General features: G+C 41.3%; 1 pseudogene; it reads right to left on the bottom strand.

Annotated features, from left to right (window-relative positions):
• The window catches only part of LOC139186157 (tigger transposable element-derived protein 1-like), a 163,344-nt pseudogene that overhangs the window by 377 nt on the left and 142,916 nt on the right, over positions 1 to 20,051 (bottom strand).

The raw sequence follows: 20,051 nt of genomic DNA on the forward strand, positions 1-20,051 counted from the left end.
TCTTCTGCATTGGCAGGCAGGTTCTTTACCACTAGCACCACCTGGGAAGCCCATTTCTACCACAACTATAATCAACTTCCCCCAATGAGGCCTTGAATCCCTTCATATTGTCCATGAGAGTTAGAATAAACTTTTTCAAACTTTTGTTAATGTTGGTATTTTGATCTCTTTTCACAAATTTTTTTATTTCTTTTCACAAATTGCAAAAGTCCATGATGGCATCTAGAATGACAAATTCTTTCCAGAAGATTTTCACTTTAATTTGCCCTGGTCCATCAGAAGAATCAGTATTTGTGGTTGCAACAGCCTTATGAAATGTGTTTTTTAATAATAAGACTTAAAAGTTGAATTACTCCTTGATCCCTGGGTTGCAGAATGGATGTTGTGTTAACAGGTATGAAAACAACATTCATCTCATTGTATATGCCCATTAGGTAACCAGATGCATTGTTAATGACTAATATAACAATATTTTGAACAAAGTCTTTTCTTCTGAGCAGTAAATCTCAGCAATAGGCTTAAAATATTAAGTGTATCATGTTGTAAACAAAAGTGTTATCATCCAGGCTTTGTTGTTTCACCTATAAAACACATCAGAGTATATTTTTGGCAAAGTTCTTAGGTGCCCTAGGATTTTAAAAATGATAAATGACCTCTGGCTTCAACTTCAAGTCATCAACTGCATTAGCCCCTAAGAAGAGAGACAGTCTGTCCTTTGAAACTTTGAAGCCAGGCATTGACTTCTCTTCTGTAGCCATAAACATACCAGATGACATATTCTGCCAATAAAATGTTGTTTTGCATGCCTTGAAATGTTGTATAGTGAAGCCACCTTTATTAATTACCTTAGCTAGATGTTCTGGATAACTTGCTGCACCTTCTAGGTCAGTACTTGCTGCTTCACCTTGTGCTTTTATGTTATGGAGATGAGTTCTTTCCTTAAGCTTCATGAACCAATTTCTGCTAGCTTGAAGCTTTTCTTCTACAGCCTCTTCAATTCTCTCAGGCTTCCTAGAATTGAAGAGAATTAAGGCCTTGGTCTAGATTAGGTTTTGGCTTAAAGGAATGTTGCAGCAGGTTTGATCTTCTGTCTGGACCACTCTTAATTTCTCCAAATCAGCAATGAGACTGTTTTATTTTCTTTTCACTTGCATGTTCTTTGAAGTAGCACTCTTAATTTCTTTCAAGAACTTTCCCTTTGCAATTGCAACTTGACTGTTTGGCACAAGAGACCTAGCTTTCAGCCTACCTTTTGACATGCCTTCCTCAATAAGTTTAATCATTTCTAAATTTTGATTTAAGGTGATAGATGTGTGAGTCTTCTTTCACATGAACAGTTAAAAGCCGTTTTAGGATTATTCAGTTCAGCTCAGTTGCTCAGTCATTTCTGACTCTTTGCGACCCCATGGACTGCAGCTCATCAGGCTTCCCTGTCCATCACCAACTCCTGGAGCTTGCTCAAACTCATGTCCATAGAGTTAGTGATGCCATCCAACCATCTCATCCTCTGTCATCCCCTTCTCCTCCTGCCTTCAATCTTTCCCAGCATCAGGGTCTTTTCCAGTGAGTTGGCTCTTCACATCAGGTGGCCAAAGAATTGGAGCTTCAGCAACAGTCCTGCAAATGCATACTCAGCATTGATTTCCTTTAGGATTGACTGATTTGATCTTGCAGTCCGAGGGACTTTCAATAGTCTTCTCCAGCACCACAGTTCAAAAGCATCAACTTGGTGCTCTGCATTCTTTATGGTCCAACTTTCATGTCCATACTTGACTACCGGAAAAGCCATAGCTTTGAATGTACAGACCTTTGTTGCAAAGTAATGTCTGTTTTTTAATAAGTTGTCTAGGTTTGTCATAGCTTTTCATCCAAGGAGCAAGAGACTTTTAATTTCATGGCTGAAGTCACCATCTGCAGTGATTTTGGAGCCCAAGAAAATAAAGTCTGTCACTGTTTCTATTGTTTCCCCATCTATTTGCCATGAAGTGATGGAACCTGATGCCATGATCCTAGTCTTTTGAATGTTGAGTTTTAAGCCAGCTTTTTTATTCTCTTCTTTCACCTTCATCAAGAGGCTCTTCAGTTCCTCCTCACTTTCTGCCACAAAACAGATTAAAATATTCTAATAACTGACCCAGAGCTTTCTAGATCAAGAGACTATTCTGGAGTGTTCAGTAATTATATTAGTCAGCTCTTGATCAACACTACTAATTACCCATTAAGATTTTCCTTTTCAGCATTTGTGTACCTCAAAAATTAAATAAATATTCAGAATATTGTTTATTTAGCAAAAATTCTAGCAAAGCAGATGGTTATTTTCATAAAAGATAAATCCTTTTCTTCAAGAGAAATACCTCCCTCTCAAATGTAATCACTGATCATGAATTTGAGTTTTTGCTTTTCTTCCTTGGAAAAAGTTGTATTCTGGACATTCACACACAGCCAACTCTTGTGAATATGTTACTTTAACTGTGCTTCCACTACTGTTCATGTATTCTCAGCTGACTTTCCCTATGTATTTTTATACAGAGAAGCTTTCTTAATGGGTTCATGTGTTGTCTCAGTTTATTTCTAGGTCAGAGGAAGAATTACTATTTGGGAATTAGTTGACAGTACCAGACTGGGCTTCTCATGCTTTTACTTGTGTCCTGCCAAAAAAAAGAAAAAGAAAGAAAGAAAAGAACATTATCTGACTAGTCAAGAAATTTACATTGAAACTCTGGCTTTGCTGTATAATTAGGTTAAATCGTTAAACTTCTCTACCATTCAACTTCCTCTTGATCAAATATTCAGTATCTAAAGTCCTCTTATTTCTAAGAAATTAATCCTCTGTGACTATTCATTTAAAAATGGCTTATCAACATCTATCACAGTGATGAAGTCACATGAAAGTAGTGTACCTAATCATAACTATTCTCTGATAATTTTTCAGCTTAGTAAAGCTTAGGAGATATTTTTTGTTGTTGTTGTTTTGTTTTCCTTTGAAGGAAAACACATTACCATTGTATATTTACTACAGAAATTTATTAATTCACAAAATTTTGTAATGATATAGGAATTTTTAAGCTATTAGGTTTATATTTTCATGTTTATTCATATTTCACACTCTTAATTAGTCAATTCTAATATAAAGTAGTTTTATAACTTCAAAATACACTGGTAAAATGCTTTAATTCCTTGGGGAACAAACTGGGCTTCCAGAGCAGCAGGAGCATCAGTAGGAGCAGCAGTATCACCTATGAACTTGTTGGATATGCAGAATCTTGGGCCCCAGATCCACTGAATCAGATTCTATATTTTAGTAAAATATTCATTTAATTCTATACATATTAAAATAAGGATGCACAGTTTTTATTTGTAATCTAGTATAGCAGCCGAAAAATAAATTACTACTTAAAAGAAATACAAAATTACGTTGGTAAAGCCAACCTTAACCATATCTCATATCAGAACTTCCTATTCAGTGTACTGAAGTTCAACTCAGAAATACAATAGGTACGCAGATGTATTGATATCATTCAACTACGAGTAGGTAAACCAATTGCCATAGTCTAACATTTTATTTTTACCCTATATGCTTTCTAATTGCACTGTTGCAATTTTATCTATATCCTGAGAAAGGTTACATACTGCTCTATGCTATTTATGAATTATATTATTTTATACATTATGATAGTAAATTGACATATATTATTGAAGGCTGTTTTTTTATGTGTAGAAAAAAAAGCTAAGGAATATAAAGAGTACAAATGTGACTTATCTGTTCTTTTGGTGGGCTTGATGTGGCACAGAAAATATAAGATTCTTTTTTTTTCTCTAGTAGAATAACCTTAAAATTTCAGAAAATCACAAATATAATAAAAAATATTTAAAAAGAACTGATAGTTTGTAAAGAGATATAATGATGCAATTCACATGATAATTGAATTAATAAATTATAAACTCACACACTCATCTCTGAGTAATTGTCCCTGCCTTATTCTTAGGTCAGCTCTAATGTCAACATCTTCATGTGTTGTGTAAGAAGAAAAACTTAGACATTATGCATTATAGATAATCATGTGTAATTTTTAAAAAGAGAAAATTTCCTAACAAATAGGAGATGAGTAAAATATTTGACATGTATGTATATTTATAGAATGGAATTTTAACCAAAATCCTACCCTAATCGGTTAGTTCTGAATAAATTCATTGTCTTATTCATAGTTTAGACATTAAACACTGTTGGAAGAGCTTAAGTCTATACAATTTTCTAGAATTTCTGAAAGTGAGCAATAAACATAGAAAGTTTGACTAGTCAATGCACCATCATGTTTACAAAATGCAATGTTAAATTACACAACCTATACAACTCTAATACGTCTATTTATTCATTAAAAATTTATTTTCTACTGGAGCATAGTTAATTAACAATGCTGTGTTAGTTTCAGATGTAAAGCAAAATGATTCAATTATAAATACACACGTACTTATCATTTTTTTCAAATTCTTTTCTCAGGTTATTACAGAATAAGGAGCAGCATTCCTTGTGCTACACAGTAGGTCCTTGTTGGATATTTATTTTAAATATGGTGGTGTGTGGAGAAGGCAACAGCAACCCACTCCAGTACTCTTGCCTAGAAAATCCCATGGACGGAGGAGCCTGGGAGGCTGCAGTGCATGGGGTCTCTAAGACTTGGACACGACTGAGCGACTTCACTTTCACTTTTCACTTTCATGCATTGGAGAAGGAAATGGCAACCCACTCCAGTGTTCTATGCCTGGAGAATCCCAGGGATGGGAGAGCCTGGTGGGCTGCTGTCTATGGGGTCGCACAGAGACGGACACGACTGAAGCGATTTACCAGAGACAGCAGCAGCAGCATAGTGGTGTGTACATGTCAGTCTCAAATACTCCACCTATCCCTCCCCCGGTCTTTCTCTCTGCTAACCATAAGTTTCTTTCGTAAATCTGTGAGTCTCTTTGTATTTTGTAAATAAGTTTATTTGTATCATTTGTTTTTAAATCCTGCGTATAAGTGATACTATGTGATATTTGTCTTTCTCTATTGGATTTACTTCACTTAGTATGATAATCTTCAGTTCTAACCATGCTGCTGCAATTATCATTTCATTTTTGTGGTGCTAGTGGTAAAGAACCCACCAACAATGCAAGAGACATAAGAGATGAGAGTTCCATCCCTGGTTTGGGGAGATCCCCTGGAGGAAGGCATAACAACCCACTTCAGTACTCTTGCCTAGAGAATCCCATGGATAGAAGAGTTTGGAAGACTACGGTCCATAGGGTCACAAAAAGTTCCACATGGCTGAAGTGACTTCACACACACACACACACACACATTCTTTTTAAAGACTGACTAATATTCAATTATATATATGTACTAGAAAATGCACTGGTCATAACAAACACCCTCTTCCATCAACACAAGAAAAGACTCTGAACATGGACATCACCAGATGGTCAACACCGAAATCAGATTGATTATATTCTTTGCAGCCAAAGATGGAGAAGCTCTATACAGTCAGCAAAAACAAGACCAGGAGCTGACTGTGGCTCAGACCATGAACTCCTTATTGCCAAATTCAGACGTAAATTCAAGAAAGTACGGAAAACAACTAGACCATTTAGGTATGACCTAAATCAAATCCCTTATGATTATACAGTGGAAGTGAGAAATAGATTTAGGGCCTAAATCTGATAGATAGAGTGCCTGATGAACTATGGAATGAGGTTCGTGACATTATACAGGAGACAGGGATCAAGACCATCCCCATGGAAAAGAAATGCAAAAAAGCAAAATGGCTGTCTGGGGAGGCCTTACAAATAGCTGTGAAAAGAAGAGAAGCAAAAAGCAAAGGAGAAAAAGAAAGATATAAGTGTATGAATGCAAAGTTCCAAAGAATAGCAAGAAGAGATAAGAAAGCTGTCCTCAGCGATCAATTTAAAGAAATAGAGGAAAACAACAGAATGGGAAAGACTAGAGATCTCTTCAAGAAAATCAGAGATACCAAAGGAACATTTTATGCAAAGATGGGCTCGATAAATTTCAGAAATGGTATGGACCTAACAGAAGCAGAAGATATTAAGAAGAGGTGGCAAGAATGCACAGAAGAACTGTACAAAAAAGAGCTTCACGACCCAGATAATCATGATGGTGTGATCACTGACCTAGAGCCAGACATCCTGGAATGTGAAGCCAAGTGGGCCTTAGAAAGCATCACTACAAACAAGGCTAGTGGAGGTGATGAATTCCAGCTGAGCTATTTCAAATCCTGAAAGATGATGCTGTGAAAGTGCTGCACTCAATATGCCAGCAAATTTGGAAAAGTCAGCAGTGGCCACAGGACTGGAAAAGGTCAGTTTTCATTCCAATCCCAAAGAAAGGCAATGCCAAAGAATGCTCAAACTACCACACAATTGCACTCATCTCACATGCTAGTAAAGTAATGCTCAAAATTCTCCAAGCCAGGCTTCAGCAATACATGAACTGTGAACTACCTGATGTTCAAGCTGGTTTTAGAAAAGGCAGAGGAACCAGAGATCAATTTGCCAACATCCGCTGGATCATGGAAAAAGCAAGAGAGTTCCAGAAAAGCATCTATTTCTGCTTTATTGACTACGCCAAAGCCTTTGACTGTGTGGATCACAATAAACTGTGGAAAATTCTTCAAGAGATGGGAGTACCAGACCACCTGATCTGCCTCTTGAGAAATCTGTATGCAGGTCAGGAAGCAACAGTTCGAACTGGACATGGAACAACAGACTGGTTCCAAATAGGAAAAGGAGTATATCAAGGCTGCATATTGTCACCCTGTTTATTTAACTTATATGCAGAGTACATCATGAGAAACGCTGGACTGGAAGAAACACAAGCTGAAATCAAGATTGCTGGGAGAAATATCAATAACCTCAGATATGCAGCTGACACCACCCTTATGGCAGAAAGTGAAGAGGAACTAAAAAGCCTCTTGCTGAAAGTGCAAGAGGAGAGTGAAAATGTTGGCTTAAAGCTCAACATTCAGAAAACGAAGATCATGGCATCTGGTCCCATCACTTCATGGGAAATAGATGGGGAAACAGTGTCAGGCTTTATTTTTCTGGGCTCCAAAATCACTGCAGATGGTGACTGCAGCCATGAAATTAAAAGACACTTACTCCTTGGAAGGAAAGTTATGACCAACCTAGATAGCATATTCAAAAGCAGAAACATTACTTTGCCAACAAAGGTTCGTCTAGTCAAGGCTATGGTTTTCCCTGTGTCATGTATGGATGTGATAGTTGGACTGTGAAGAAGGCTGAGTGCTGAAGAATTGATGCTTTTGAACTGTGGTGTTGGAGAAGACTCTTGAGAGTCCCTTGGACTTCAAGGAGATCCAACCAGTCCATTCTGAAGGAGAGCAGCCCTGGGATTTCTTTGGAAGGAATGATGCTAAAGCTGAAACTCCAGTACTTTGGCCACCTCATGCGAAGAGTTGACTCATTGGAAAAGACTCTGATGCTGGGAGGAATTGGGGGCAGGAGGAGAAGGGGATGACAGAGGATGAGATGGCTGGATGGCATCACTGACTCGATGGACGTGAGTCTCAGTGAACTCCAGGAGTTGGTGATGGACAGGGATGTCTGGCATGCTGCGATTCATGGGGTTGCAAGAGTCGGACATGACTGAGTGACTGATCTGATCTGATCTAATCTGATATGTATATGTACCACGTCCTCATTCATTCCCCTGTTGATGGATACTATGTTGCTTCCACATTATGGCTATCATAAACTGTGCTGCAATAAGCAATGCGGTGCATGTGTCTATTTGAATCATGTTTTTCTCTGAATGCCCAGTAGTGGGACTACAAGTCTTTTGTCTCCTTGGGTAGATTTATTCCCAAATACCTTATTCTTTTGATGTGATGGCAAATGGGGTTGTTTACACAATTTCTCTTTCTGATCTTATGTTGTTAGTGTATAGGAATGCAATAGATTTCTGTGTATGAATTTTGTATCCTGAAACTTTACCAAATTGATTGATGAGCCCTAGTGTTTTTCTGATGGCATCTTTTGAAATTTCTATGTATAGTATCATGTCATCTGTAAGCAGTGACAGTTTTACTTCTTTTCCAACTTGGATTACTAATAATTTTATTTCTTTTTCTTCTCTGATTGCCATAGCTAGGACTTCGAAAACTATGTTGAATGAAAGGGGAGAGATTGGGCATCCTTGTCTTGTTCCTGATCTTAGAAGAGATGCTTTCATTTTTGTATGATTTAGGTCATCTATTACCTTTATCATGTTAAGATGTTATTTCTATGCCCACATTCTGGAGAGTTTTTATCATATATGAGTGCTGAATTTTGTCAACAGCTTTTTCTGCCCATATTGAGATCTTACTGTTTTTATTTTTCAACGTGTTGATATGGTATATCACATTGACTGATTTGTAGATATTGGAAAAATCCTTAAATAATTAGGTTAAATCTGAATTGATCATGTTTATGACCCTTTTGTTAAGCAGTTAGAGTGGGGAAACAGGGTCCAAGACAACAGTCAGAAGAACTGGTGACAACAAAAAGAGGAGAAGCCACAGACCAGACTGAGAAACTTTAGAGGGAAAACACACTCCCTTCCCTGATTGGTTCTGGCTGTAACCAATGAAGCAAATGCTGATACAATCCTTTATTTGCATAGGGCATAAACCAATCAGACCCCTGGGATAGTGCAATCCGCTATTTTCATAGGGCATAACCAATCAGGTCCCAGGAACCTGCTCAAAGGAGGAAACAAGGGATATAGAAGAGGAAAGCCAAAATGGGACAGGATACACCTACTTAGGCTCATCTGCTCTCACACCTTGATGATGTACTGTTTGCTCCTTGCCCAATGAATCTTGCCTGCTTGAGCTGTAACAACTGGCCTGTCATTTCAATTCTTTGCTAAGATGAGACAGAACCAAAGAAGAAGAGCCAACTTGGCATCTTGGTGCAGCGACTCAGATCACCTAGCTTGCATCAGCGAAGGTAAGGGTCTTCACCCCTATGGCTTGAAGGACCTTAACCTCCTTTCCTCCTTCTTCTCCACAGCCCCTGCCCCCCACCCCACCGCCCATCTATCTACCCTGTGTAATACATTGGGAAGGTTTCTGCATCTAATGCCTCCACCACAGGTTTTCATCGCTTGTCTTCTTGAAGCTTCTGCAAATACACGAGTGGCAGTGGGAATGACTGAAGAACTCTAGCCAGGGTTACTCTCTGATGTGTTCTCAAGTCCCCTGTAGCTACTGTCCAAGTAGATGAGGGTTCTCCTTTTCTTTTTTCTGTTTCTTCTTTAAACTGAAGATTAGGGCAATTGAAATTGTACAGGAATGGATCATGCATTTAACAGCACTTAAGTTGCCTACTGTTGAAAGATTCCTGTGACAGGAAAAGGGGGGCATGGAATGTACCAAACACTTAATGTCTACCCCCAGCAAGGCAACTTCCATGCAGCTGAGGCACACATTGGTTTAAGCAAAACACTGAGACCACTTCCTCTTGGCCTCCATCTTCTGCATAGGACTACAAGTTGGAGTTCTTAGTTTCTTTTCCCTATCTGGTTTGACTTTCTGCTCAGCATGTCTTGGTCCCCTGCTCCTCCTGCTTCTTCTTCCCCCTATGCTATGTTGCAGGTGATTTGGGGAAGTTGGACAGTATTTTCCTAAAGACCTGTATATTCCAGGAGGCCTATGGAAATGCATGTTGCTGTTGTGGTTTCTTTGGAGGTCAGCTGGACAGGTGGCCCCGAGGAACTTCATCTCAGAAAATTCTCCCAGGCTGCAGGGTCTCTATTGTGCCTAACAGGTCAAAAACCTCGGTCCTCCACCTCCCATATCTCTTAAGACACTTGAGAGCACAATGTATGCCATGCTGCAAATCCAAATGATCCACAGGCACACAAACAATCCTAGAAATTCACCTATTGAAAGCCTCTCTGAGGGGGCAATTCTGCTCATCCGAGCAGCCCTCATCACTTTGGGAATTCTGCCTATGTACCATTTAGGTCCAAGTTTTACAGGTATATCTCTTACACCTGGGGAAATTTCCCCTAGACCAAAATGTCTCCCTGCTACTTTGAGCCTCCAGAGCACTTCCCATATTCCTTTTGAGTAAATCCCTTTCCCCTGGTCTCTGAGAATCCTACTGACAAGGCTGTCGTGGACTTGGACATGCACCCTTTGCAGACAAGGACTCTTTAACCAGGTAGAGGCAGTTCTCAGGCCTTTAAATGAGTCAACAAATTTGTTTTTCTATCACTATTTCTGTTATCAATTATAGTGGACTCATAAGTGGGATTTGATGAATAAGAACTTGAGCAAACTCTGGAAGATGGTGAGGGAGAGGAAATCCTGGTCTGTTGCAGTCCATGGGGCCATGAAGAGTTGTGCATGACTTGGTGATTGAACAACAGCATAAATGGTATAATCCCACAATTGAAAATACCTGGCCTGCTACTATGTCGGGTTTTGGGATCCCCATGATATAGTAAAGATGGACCTCCCAGTTTATAGATGCTGTCTTGGGTGGCTCTACACCATGGCATTTATTCCCACTATGGCTGGATGGCCCTGATTCTTACCCAATTAAAGACTCATCACCACTAATGGATGGAGAGCACTGTACTCTGACAAAGAGGCCTTAAGAAGCTTGGGCTGTCTTGAGTCTGGCATCATTCTGACCCAGGACACCAGCTTTCAGTTTGCAACCAAAATGGGCACCTTCACTGACCTGGGGAAGACCAACTCTCAGTCATTGTATACGTTTGGGAAGGCCTCTCATTCAGATTTACCTGATACTGACCATGGTAGAGACTCCAGGGATGTCCAGCTTTAGTCAGGGATCCCAGGAGTCTTTCTAGTTTCCTTGGGATTTGCACCATCTGCATCTGGAGATGCCCAACTCTTAGGATGCAAACCTTAATTTGTGTCAGGGAAGGCTCACCCTGGAATCCATTCTGGGGCTGAGAAGACATCTAGTATTTTTTCTGCTATCTTGGCTATCTTTTCAGATGGGAAACAACCAATCCACTTATTAACAGATGACCTTAAGATGTATGCTTAGTAACTGGGATCTTTTCAACCCTCAGACTATGAGGCAAAGGTTTTTAAGATTCTTTTGTAACTCTGCATGGCCACAAAATCCTCTGCAGGATGGGGAACACTCACCCCAAAATGGAAGTTTAAATTACAATACCGTCCTACAGTTAGCTCTATTCTGTAAGAGACAGGGGAAATGGGAGGAGATTCCCTATTTTCAAATGTTCTTTAATTAAAAGACCTGAAGGTATTCTGCCTCAAGTGCAGAATTAATGTATGCCTCCAGTGTGAACCTTCTAGATGTTAAGTGCAGGCTACCAAGAAAAAGAAGACCCCCTAGAAGGTTTGCCTCTCACAGATCAAAAACCACCTAGTGTACTCCATTGATATATCCAGAATTACCCCCGTGTCCCTGAGGTTCCCCTTCGCTGGTTCCAGCATGTCCTTTAGTTAAAACTGGAGAGGAATTTGGGCCAACTTGGATCCATAAACCCTTCTCCCTCCTAGAGCTAAGGCAACTAAAATAGGATTTGGAAAGTTACAAGGATGACCAGGGTAAATAGATATATAGATACATTTCACCTTGGCTTTTGACATAAAATGAAAAAAATGTCATGGTCATATTTAATCAAACCTTATCTGAACCCAAGAATACCAGGATCATACGAGAGCCCCCCAAAATATGCTACATATCAGCTGGGGGAAATAGAAGTATGCTCGTTGGATCCCAATTGGAATTATAATGAGACCAGATTTGGGAGAGAGACCATGTTCTAATCTGCATAAAGAAAGGCAGGATTACAAGGAGCTCAACAGAAAGTGATCAGCTATGCTCAAGTCTCAGCAGTAACTTAGGAGCCAAACAAAACCCCATCTCCTCTTTAGAAATATTAAGAGTCTCTATAATATTTCACCAAGCTTGACTTAGACTCTTATGAGGGACAAGTGATATTGGGACAAATTTCTGCGCCAATGTGCTTCAGATATAAAAATAAAGCTGCAGAAATTACAAGATCTGATGGTCTCCCTGGATGAAATAGTCCAGATGGCAATCCATACCATTTATAATAGAGAACAGGAGAAGGAGGTCAAGGCCCAAGAAAGAGAAAGAAGGAAGGAGACAAGGCATGCCCAGGAGCACCCAGTAGCCATTCATGAGTCCTTGAAAGACAAGACATGAGACAAATGTCTAATCTGTAGACTGGCAGAGCATTTCACTAAGGAATGTCTGAATTGTGGCACACCTAAAATGGCCTTTCACAAATGCCACCAATAGGGGCATTGGGTGGCACTATGCCCTTGGGGCTCTAAAGTCCTGAGGTCAAATGCCAAGCCCTCCCCTATGATGGTCCAGCAGGACTGAAGCATCCCACACCAGAAAACCACTATGCCATCATGGGGCTGGAGCCAAGAGTGCAACTGGATGTGGCAGATAGGTCCAAAAGTTTTTAATGGACACTGTGGCTGCCTACTCTGTCTTGACCTCCTGGTCTGGAGACTTTCTCCCCCAAACATTTACCATTTGGGGTGCCACAGGAAAAACAGTTACAAAACAATTCACCTAGGTACTTCTCTGTTGCTAGGATGGTCAGATATTTTCCCATCAGTTTCCAGTGGTTCCTGAGTATCTCCTCTATTGGGAAGAGACATAATTGCCAAACTGGGAACCACTCTTATGATGGGGAACTTTTTAACCCACCCTCCGACCCCAAGATCTACAACCCCCAAATAGAGAGGAGGAGCCACAACAGCACCTCCAACAAAAAGGGATCAGAGACCATGGGAGGACAGAGCTAACCCCCAGGTATGAGACTAGGGGACTCTAGGATGAGCACACTGAGCTGAACCATTTGTCATAACTCCCTGGGATCCCACTCACTTCCCTAACTGGAAACAATATTCCCTCAAAAGAGAGGCTAAGGAAAGACAACCTATGATAGACAGATTCTTTGCCTGCAGGCTATAGGTCACCACTAATGTGCCATGTAACACCCCAATACTCTCTGTAAAGGAAAAGGATGGGACCTGGTGAATGGTTCAAGACCTCTGGATCATAAGTGAGGCCGTAATCCCCCTCCATCTGATGGTTCCCAACTCCATGTCATCCTGGGTGAAATCGCATCCAAGTCTTGGAGTTCTGGACCTTAAGGACACTTTTTTTTTTTTGGGGGGGGGGGTGCATACCACTGGCCACCCAGCACATTTTTGATTTTTACTGAAGGCTCCAGAAGATAACCACCAATAATTACCTTGGACGACATTACCTCAGGGATTTAGACAGCCCTCACTTGTGAAGACAGGCTCTGAGCTGGGATCTCTTGGACCTGAACCTGGGTCCAAATGAGAAAATATTGTAATATGTAGATGATCTGCTAATCTGCTTCACAGACAGAGGGGAAGCCCAATGACAAATGATTCAGATACTAAACTTTTTGGCAGAGCAGGGATATAACGTTTCTTGTGCCAAACCACAGAGAGCCCAGACTGAGGTCACTTACCTGGGAGTTCAAATTATCCAGGAGACTGTCATCTGACTGAGTACAAGGTAATTATCTAGTTGCCTGTCCCTATGATTCAAAAGCAATTGTGGACCTTCTTAGGATTAAACAGGTTTTGTGGAATCTGGATACCCAATTATGGCCTAATTGCCCAGAGCTTATATGAAAGCCTGAAAGGATGAGATAATTCAATTCCATTGGCACAGGGAAATCCTCAGGAGAAGGCTGAAGTTTCTCTATAGTAGGTCTTAATCCAGGTGCCCGAGTGAAAGTTGCTTGAGCCAGAGAAACCATACCAAATGTATGTTCACAAGAGAGAAGAGATAGCCTTAGGAGTGATGACTGTACAGCCTTAGGAAGCATCACTATGAACAAAGCTAGCAGAGGTGATGAAATTCCAGTTGAGCTGTTTCAAATCCTAAAAAATGATGCTGCGAAAGTGCTGCATTCAATATGTCAGCAAATCTGGAAAATTCAGCAATGGTCACAAGACTGGAAAAGGTCAGTTTTCATTCCAATTCCAAAGAAAGGCAATGCCAAAGAATGCTCAAACTACTGCACAATTTCACTCACCTCACACACTGGTAAAGTAATGCTCAAAATTCTCCAAGGTAGTCTTCAAAAGTACATGAACCATAAACTTCCAGATGTTCAAGATGGGTAGAAAAGGCAGAGGAACCATAGACCAAATTCCCAACATCCATTAGATCATTGCAAAAAAGAGAGAGTTTCAGAAAAGAATCTACTTCTGCTTTATTGACTTTTATGCCAAAGCCTTTGACTGTGTGGATCACAACAAACTCTGGAAAATTCTTAAAGATGTGGAAATACCAGACCACCTGACCTGCCTCCTGAGAAATCTGTATGCAAGTCCAGAAGCAACAGTTAGAAATGGCATGAAACAACAGACTGGTTCCAAATCAGCAAAGGAGTACATCATAGCTGTATATTGTCACCCTGCTTATTTAACTTATATACAGAGTACATCATGAGAAATGCTGGGCTGGAAGAAGCACAAGCTGAAATCAAAATTGCCAGGAGAAATATCAATAACCTCAGATATGCAGATGACACCACCCTTATGGCAGAAAGTGAAGAGGAGCTAAAAAGCCTCTTGATGAAGGTGAAAGAGGAGAGTGGAAAAGTTGGCTTAAAGCTCAACATTCAGAAAACAAAGATCATGGCATCTGGTCCCATCACTTCATGGGAAATAGATGGGGAAACAGTGGAAACAGTGTCAGACTTTATTTTGGGGGGCTCCATAGTCACTGCAGATGGTGATTACAGCCATGAAATTAAAAGATGCTTACTCCTTGGAAGAAAAACTATGACCAACCTAGACAGCATATTAAAAAGCAGAGACATTACTTTGCCAGCAAAAGTCAGTCTAGTCAAAGCTATGTTATTTCCAGTAGTCATGTATGGATGTGAGAGCTGGACTTTAAAGAAAGCTGAGTGCCAAAGAACTGATGATTTTGAACATCAATTCAAAACTGTTGGAGAACACTGGTGTTGGAAAAGGTGTTGGAGAAGACTCTTGAGAGTTCCTTGGATTGCAGGGAGATCATAGCAGTCAATCCTAAATGAATTGACTGAATATTCATTGGAAGGACTGATGCTGAAGCTTAATCTCCAATACTTTGGCCACCTGATGTGAAGAACTGACTCATTAGTAAAGACCCTGATGCTGGGAAGGTTGAAGGTGGGAGGAGAAAGGAATTACAGAGGATGAGATGGTTGGATGGAATCACTGACTCAATGGACATGAGTTTGAGTAAACTCCAGAAGTTGGTGATGGACAGTGAGGCCTGGTGTGCTGCAGTCCATGGGGTTGCGAAGAGTCAGACACGACTGAGCAACTAAACTGAACCGAACTGAACTAAAAGTATTAACACAAAGGCTGGGACCTGAACCCTCCTAGTGTTTTACTTCTCTAAGAGGGTCTATTCAATTGCCTGTGGCTGGCCTCCCTGCCTTTGAAACCTAGCTGTCATAGGAGTCCTAATAGACAATGCCTAAATGCTTTTGCTCAGAGGCAAGGTAACTATTTTTAACCAGTCACCATGTAAAATGTCTCCTAAGTGGAAACGGCCAGTTATGACTGTCAAATCGAAGGGTCCTCAGATACCAAGTAATGCTAAGTGAAAACCTGGGATTGACCATAGTCCTCTGTGGGACACTCAATCCTGCTACTCTCCTACCCCTGCCAGAAGATTCTTTCCCCTTTCACTCTTGTTTAGCAACTTTAGACCATTAGACTAGCCCTGAGAGGGATTATTGGAAAACCTTCTGACCAATCCTGAGGAAATTTGATACACTGATGAAAGCAACTTTGCTTTAGGTGGGAAAAGGAGAGAAGGGTATACCGTTAGCTCCAATCACGAGACCATAGAGGCTAAACCTTTACCACCAGGAGCTTTAGCCCAATTGCCTGAGGTTGTAACTCTGATATGAGCTTTAAAACTGGGGAATTGGAACAAAGTAGTGGCACCAGACTCAAATTATGATTTTCTGGTATTATACGCACTCCCTGCTAATTGAGAAAGAAAAGGGGTCACCTGACCACTCCAGGGTCCCCAATCAACTATGATGGCCAGATCTTTAGGCTCTTGGTGGCAGTTCATCTGCCTGCTGACGTTTTAGTCTCCCACTATAGAGGACAGCAAAAAGGGAGTACAGAAGTGGCACAGGGGAACCAAGCTGATGATCAGGCAGCTAAGAGAGCAGTACTCAGAATAATGACATAACAGGGGTTACATCTTAGTTCCATAGACTATTTGTATAGGAAACTGCTTCTTATACTGAAGATGAGACCTTCAAGGTTACAAATGAGGGCTTCTGACAACACTATATGGAGTGGTTCCAGAAGGAAGGACAGTTCTTTCTGCCTGGATATTTGCAATGGAGTTTGGATAAGTCCCTCAGTTCAGTTCAGTTCAGTCGCTCAGTCATGTCTGACTCTTTGCGACCCCGTGAAATCGCAGAACGCCAGGCCTCCCTGTCCATCATCAACTCCCGGAGTTCACTTAGACTCACGTCCATTGAGTCAGTGATGCCATCCAGACATCTCATCCTCTGTCGTCCCCTTCTCCTCCTGCCACCAACCCCTCCCAGCAACAGTCTTTTCCAATGAGTCACTCTTCGCATGAGGTGGCCAAAGTACTGGAGTTTCAGCTTTAGCATTATTACTTCCAAAGGAATCCCAGGGCTAATTTCCTTCAGAATGGATTGCTTGGATCTCCTTGAAGTCCAAGGGACTCTAAAGAGTCTTCTCCAACACCACAGTTCAAAAGCATCAATTCTTCGGCACTCAACCTTCTTCACAGTCCAACTATCACACCCATACATGACCACTGGAAAAACCATAGCCTTGACTAGATGGACCTTAGTAGGCAAAGTAATGTCTCTGCTTTTCAATATGCTATCTAGGTTGGTCGTAACTTTCCTTTCAAGGAGTAAGCGTCTTTTAATTTCATGGCTGCAGTCACCATCTGCAGTGATTTTGGAGCCCAGAAAAATAAAGTCTGACACTGTTTCCACTGTTATCCCATCTATTTCTCATGAAGTGACAGGACCAGATGCCATGATCTTCGTTTTCTGAATGTTGAGCTTTAAGCCAACTTTTTAACTCTCCTCTTTCACTTTCATCAACGAGCTTTTTAGTTCCTCATCACTTTCTGCCATAAGGGTGGTGTCATCTGCATATCTGAGGTTATTGATATTTCTCCCAGCAATCTTGATTCCAGCTTGTGTTTCTTCCAGCCCAGCATTTCTCATGATGTACTCTGCATAGAAGTTAAATAAGCAGGGTGACAATATACAGCCTTGACATACTCCTTTTCCTATTTGGAACCAGTCTGTTGTTCCATGTCCAGTTTGAACTGTTACTTCCTGACCTGCATACAAATTTTTCAAGAGACAGGTCAGGTGGTCTGGTATTCCCATCTCTTGAAGAATTTTCCACAGTTTATTGTGATCCACACAGTCAAGGGCTTTGGCCTAATCAATAAAGCAGAAGTAAATGTTTTTCTGGAACTCTCTTGCCTTTTCAATTATCCAGTCGATGTTGGCAACTTGATCTCTGGTTCCTCTGCCTTTTCTAAAACTAGCTTGAATATCTGCAAGTTCACGGTTCATGTACTGCTGAAGCCTGGCTTGGAGAATTTTGAGCATTACTTTACTAGCATGTGAGATGAGTGCAACTGTGCATTTGAGCATTCTTTGGCATTGCCTTTCTTTGGGATTGGAATGAAAACTGATCTTTCCAGTCCTGTGGCCATTGCTGAGTTTTCCAAATTTGCTGGCATATTGAGTGCAACACTTTCATAGCATCACTTTTCAGGATTTGAAATAGCTCAACTGGAATTCCATCACCTGGACTAGTTTTTTTTTTTTTTTAATTTTATTTTATTTTTAAACTTTACAATATTGTATTTGTTTTGCCAAATATCGAAATGAATCCGCCACAGGTATACCCGCGTTCCCCATCCTGAACCCTCCTCCCTCCTCCCTCCCCTACCTTCCCTCTGGGTCGTCCCAGTGCACCAGCCCCAAGCATCCAGTACCGTGTATCGAACCTGGACTGGCGACTCGTTTCATACATGATATTATACATGTTTCAATGCTATTCTCCCAAATCTCCCCACCCTCTCCCTCTCCCACAGAGTCCATAAGACTGATCTATACATCGGTGTCTCTTTTGCTGTCTCATACACAGGGTTATTGTTACCATCTTTCTAAATTCCATATATATGCGTTAGTATACTGTATTGGTGTTTTTCTTTCTGGCTTACTTCACTCTGTATAATAGGTTCCAGTTTCATCCGTCTCATTAGAACTGATTCAAATGTATTCTTTTTAATGGCTGAGTAATACTCCATTGAATCACCTCCACTAGCTTTGTTCGTAGTGATGCTTTCTGAGGCCCACTTGGCTTCACATTCCAGGATGTCTGGCTCTAGGTGAGTGATCACACCATCATGAGTATCTTGGTCGTGAACATCTTTTTTGTACAGTTCTTTTGTGTATTCTTGTCACCTCTTCTTAATATCTTCTGTTTCTGTTAGGTCCATACCATTTCTGTCCTTTATTGAGCCTATCTTTGCGTGAAATATTCCCTTGATATCTCTAATTTTCTTGAAGAGATCTCTAGTCTTTTCCCATTCTGTTGTTTTCCTCTATTTCTTTGCATTGATCACTGAGGACAGCTTTCTTATCTCTTCTTGCTATTCTTTGGAACTCTGCATTCAGATGCTTATATCTTTCCTTTGCTCCTTTGCTTTTTGCTTCTCTTCTTTTCACAGCTATTTGTAAGGCCTCCCCAGACAGCCATTTTGCTTTTATGCATTTCTTTTCCATGGGGATGATCTTGATCCCTGTCTCCTGTACAATGTCACGAACCCCAGTCCATAGTTCATCAGGCATTCTATCTATCAGATCTAGGCCCTTAAATCTATTTCTCACTTCCACTGTATAATCATAAGGGATTTGATTTAGGTCATACCTGAATGGTCTAGTTGTTTTCCCTACTTTCTTCATTTTAAGTCTGAATTTGGTAATAAGGAGTTCATGGTCTGAGCCACAGTCAGCTCCTGGTCTTATTTTTGTTGACTGTATAGAGCTTCTCCATCTTTGGCTGCAAAGAATATAATCAATCTGATTTCGGTGTTGACCATCTGGTGATGTCCATGTGTAGAGTCTTTTCTTGTGTTGTTGGAAGAGGGTGTTTGCTATGACCAGTGCATTTTCTTGGCAAAACTCTATTAGCATGGCCTTGCCAACGAGAGCAGTACTCAATATTTCACACAGCTAGTGGCTGCGACCGGTGCACTTAGTGCAGCCTAGAGGAGCTACCCCACGTCCGAGGTCAGGGACAGAAGCTGGGAAGACCCCATGCCCAAGGGGCCGCAGCCAAGTGGCGTTACCCCATGTCCAAGGTCAGGGGCAGCAGCCGAGAGTGCCAGGCTGTGGTGGCACAGAAACAGCTGAGAGCAGCTACCCCAGTCCGGGGTCAGGGGAGGCAGCTGGGAGGAGCTATCTCACGTCCGAGGCCAGGGGCGGTGGCCGGAAGGAGCAACCCCATGTCCAAGGAGCGGTGGCTGCGCGGGCGCAGGAGGGCCTAGAGGAGCTAGTCCACGTTCAAGGTCAGGAGGGGCAGCAGTGAGGAGATACCCCTCGTCCAAGGTAAGGAGCAGCGGCTGCACTTTGCTGGAGCAGCTGTGAAGAGATACCCCATGTCCAAAGTAAGAGAAACCCAAGTAAGACAGTAGGTGTTGCAAGAGAGCATCAGAGGGCAGACACACTGAAACCATACTCACAGAAAACTAGTCAATCTAATCAAACTAGGACCACAACCTTGTCTAACTCAATGAAACTAAGCCATGCCTGTGGGGCCACCCAAGATGGGCAGGTCATGGTGGAGAGGTCTGACAGAATGTGGTCCACTGGAGAAGGGAATGGCAAACCACTTCAGTATTCTTGTCTTGAGAATCCC

Source organism: Bos indicus, chromosome 12 (assembly GCF_029378745.1).
Source record: "Bos indicus isolate NIAB-ARS_2022 breed Sahiwal x Tharparkar chromosome 12, NIAB-ARS_B.indTharparkar_mat_pri_1.0, whole genome shotgun sequence".
Taxonomy (NCBI): Eukaryota; Metazoa; Chordata; class Mammalia; order Artiodactyla; family Bovidae; genus Bos; species Bos indicus.